Below are 4,119 nucleotides of genomic sequence, written 5' to 3' on the forward strand. Positions count from 1 at the left end.
CTACATAAATATATGTTTTATTGTGGTTTTCTCTATTTTCTAAAAGTAATCATGCATATGATTTAATCCTCAAAAAAGTTTTTTTTCTTATCAAGCTTCACATAATAATCAAATTATTATTTAGCATAGTTATGGAATAGTGGTTTGATTATGTTTTCTTAAATGGGGATTGGGGGTGCTCGATGATCTACATCTTACATTTTTTTAGCTACAAACAAAACCGAAACATCATGTTGAACACTAATGTTAAATCAACAACTATACATTATTTTATAGAACAATGACAATATAATAACTCCATAAAAATCAAATTAAAAACATTTTAAATTAAACACACATATAAAACAAAAAAAAAAAAAAAAAAAAAAAAAAAAAAAACTCTCGTCCTCAGGTGTGTTGGGTATCCGGTAGTCCACAAACTTAGCCCAAAAGAAATGAGTCCACTTAAATTTAGCCCTACTTGAAAGAGGCTTGTATTTGTGCCCTATTTTTGTTTTCACTTATGTTGGAAACTCACGCCTCTCTTTTCTTCTCTGGTTTTTTGGTGTTTACGCCAGCAAAAACAAAATCGAACCCACCCTCTTTCTTAATCGATCAATAGGAGATGTTTGGGGTGGTGGTATAAGGGTGGTGTTGGCGGTTAGTTTACGATGAGGAGATAGTGGTGTGCGAAGGGAGGTTGTTTACGATGGTGAAGAGGTGGTACAAGGTGGCTAGAACGATATGGCAGATACGGTGGTAAATTTCTCAGCAAATTGAAGGCTTATTGGTCGGTTGCGAATGGTGAAACAGGTGGGTTTTCCGACTGTATGGTTCTCAGTAGAGGGTGGAAGGAGATGAAGAAGTCCATTGGAGATTGGTTGGTCGGCAGGTTGAAAGAGGTGAAACAGGTCCGACTATAAAGTGTAAATAAATTCGTTTTATCTTTTTAGTTTATAGATCTTGTAATTGTTTAGTTTCGAAGTTACGTTATGTTTTCAGATTCTTTAGGGCCGAATTAGGATCGGCCCAACAAAACCAATTATATAACTTTTTATTAGTTTTTTTCATCATTTTTCTTAGTTAGACCGTTTTTTATTAGTTTGACAACTTAAATATAGAATGACGATCTAGATCTTAATCTAGTTTCACTTGGTTCAAATAACTTTCCTCGATTTTTTTCGAATATACAAAAAATAAAGGAGTGTATCATCTTTTTCTACTCAAAAAACCTGAATATATATAGTTACAACACATACATGGATTATTGAACTAACATTTGTTTAGTAATCAACATGAATACTACAAATCTAGATTTTATTTACACAAATTAACTTCCTGAAAGAAACCATGAAAGAAACCATTGATCATACTACTTTGATCTGGTGTAAGATCTGATAAGAAGTATGAATATTGCAGAATTGGTGGTGGTAATGTCGGCATTGGTGCAGTCATCTTGCAGATCTGGTGGCAATGGTGCCATGGCTGTTGTGCAGTGGTAGAATCGTTTGTATTGTGATAGAAGCGGTGGTGAAGGTTGTATAGTTGATAGATTTCTTGAAAGAAAGATTATAGACTGTAAAGAGGGATACAGAAGAGAGATCCATAAAATGAGCTTAATATCAAGCACTTTGTTTTGATTGGAGCATTTTGTTTGACGCGGATTGAACATTTGATAAATTGTTTGAAATAAATTTAATGGTCCAGATTACTTTAAGACCTAATCAAAGTTCATCAATTCTTCCCCTTGTTTTTTAAGACATTGTCTTAAAAATGGTGGGACCCTCATATATATATATATATATATATATATATATATATATATATATATATATATATATAGTGAGAGAGAGAGGATATTATATCATCTTTTACGATATCCTTTATTCATGTTTTATATCATTAGGCTGAGGCGACGGCAAGGCTCGACATGTCCGAGCTGGCCATGGTAAACACTGTGCTACCAACTTGGTATGCCCAGTTTGGTGGTCTAACTTGGTAGGTTAATGCCAACGAGAGAGAAAGAGAGGGGGTAGCACAAATTTTAAATGTTACCGTTTTTTAATGTTTATACCATTTTTTTTCAAAAAAAATCACTTTTTACCTACTTTTCAACTACTATATATACCATTCACTACCTTATTTTATACCACACTACAATCTTCCATTTTTTACTAAAAAATTCATAATATTTGTGAAAAAAATAACTTCCCCTTCCAACCCCCAAACTCCAAAAACTAGCAACAAAAATACCCAAAACACAAACTCAATCTAACATTCATCGCCTACCTTCATACAAAATCAAAGTGATCGTCATATTTATTCACCGCCTAGTTTTCATTATCCTAATGCATACTACTCATATCCTATCCTAACCTAATCACCATTCCAACCACAATCTCAATCTCAACCTGTTAACACGTTGTCACGGGCGTATTAAGCAAATAAAGTTTCACCGCTGGTTACACTAATAATATAGCACAAGGAAGCATGGTCGAATCCTCAGGGTCACAGCCTAACGGTCAATGCATTTTTGCATCAGGCACACTCTAGTCAATAAAACAAAAATTATAAGGGGGGGGGGGGGGGGTTAATTAATGAATAGACTAAATAGCAGTGAAAATAAAATAAATAAATTCAATAATAAAAACGAATTCAGCTCTGCTGCAGTTTTCCTAATCATGCAATCAGCCCAGATCTGGTTATACAAAATGTGTTTTATCTAGGCTGGTACTAAGAAAACTAACAAGCCCTAGTATATTCTCTTTTACCTAGTTAAATCAACCAAAACAAGCTCTTCAGTTAACCCTAACTTTTTACTGTCTAATTAAACAAGCTCTTAATTAAGATTAAAAAAGTTGCATTAAGTTCTGTGTAAAATTCCTAGCAATAACCAATACTTCTCATAAGCTCTGAAGCGTAAAGGTATGAAATTTCAGTTTATGTCAGAGTTAAATCCCTAACACATAACCAATCTGATACGTGTTACATGTTACCAGCTAACAAGAACAATTATGGATTCTATTAACTGATTAACTTGAATGATAAAACCTTAGCTAGGTGATCAGAATAACAATAATTAAAATCAGACATTCATTAAGTTCAAAACTGAAAAATCTAGATAGAAACACACAATGAAAAGTACTAGTCTAATGCAGAACTGAAAACTAGGGTTTTAGTCGGGCATGGCTAAAATCTGATCTAGAACAATAAAAAGAAACATTAAACTACTAAATCTTACTAAACTAAATGTGGGACATGATTCACAGCCTTCAGATCTCCAGAAGTCGCTGAAAGGTATCAAAACCGCCTTCAGAAGTGTTTTTCGTCGTCTGGAATCATCTCTAGAATCGACTTAGAGGGTATCTAGTATTTATATAGCAATCTAGGCAGCAAATAAGGGTTCTGGCAGTAAGCATGACTCGTGCTTGGGGGGGGGGGGGGGGGGGGGGGGGGCAAGGCCCGTGCTAGGTCATCGCAATTGAGATTTTGGAAAAAAATCAGAAAAAACCAAAAAATTGGACTTTGATGGGAATGAATGACCCATGCTTGCGAGGCACGACCCGTGTTTGGGCTTCTCAAGTTATAACACCCAAAATAATGGCATCTGAAGGTAGGCACGGCCTGTGCTTCAGGGTCGAAATTTTCAAATGCCTCAAAAAAATCAGAAATCTTCCGGTTATGTTTCGTAGGTGAAGAACGACCCGTTTTTGGTGAGAAATTGCCCATATTCGGTATTTGTTTAGCGTTTTGGCTCCAAATAAGCTCCAAATATGCTCCAAAGACTTTTAAACTATCGCTCCGCTTCAAATCACCTGAAATAGACACCACAACATGGTAATACAAGAATTCTCACGAAATACATGATTTGAACATTATTTAAACTAATACACATGAAAAAGCATAAAAATGATGCAAAATGCTAATAAAAACTACCCTAAAATATGTATAAGATGGTATCTATCAAATTTCATCAAGCTTAAACCTTACTTTCCCTCAAGTAATAAAAAGATTAAACACTATGGACAAATGGAAAGATGTAGATGACCTAAAAAGAATTTAGAATAATATGAAGGAAATAACTCGAACTAAAAATACTTCACTCTTTTTTTTTCTTCACAAGATCAGATTTCACACCAA

General features: G+C 34.4%; 1 long non-coding RNA gene across 1 annotated transcript; it reads left to right on the forward strand.

Moving 5' to 3' along the window:
- The first annotated feature begins 477 nt into the window (after positions 1 to 477).
- On the forward strand, positions 478 to 1,690 carry LOC145160002 (uncharacterized). Its single transcript, XR_013737979.1, has 2 exons — positions 478 to 890; positions 1,399 to 1,690. It is a non-coding gene; the product is annotated as an uncharacterized LOC145160002 (long non-coding RNA).
- The last annotated feature ends 2,429 nt before the right edge of the window (positions 1,691 to 4,119 follow it).

The sequence above is a fragment of the Lactuca virosa genome, chromosome 2 (genome assembly GCF_052849685.1).
Source record: "Lactuca virosa cultivar CGN04683 chromosome 2, Lactuca_virosa_CGN04683_v6, whole genome shotgun sequence".
Lineage (NCBI taxonomy): Eukaryota > Viridiplantae > Streptophyta > Magnoliopsida > Asterales > Asteraceae > Lactuca > Lactuca virosa.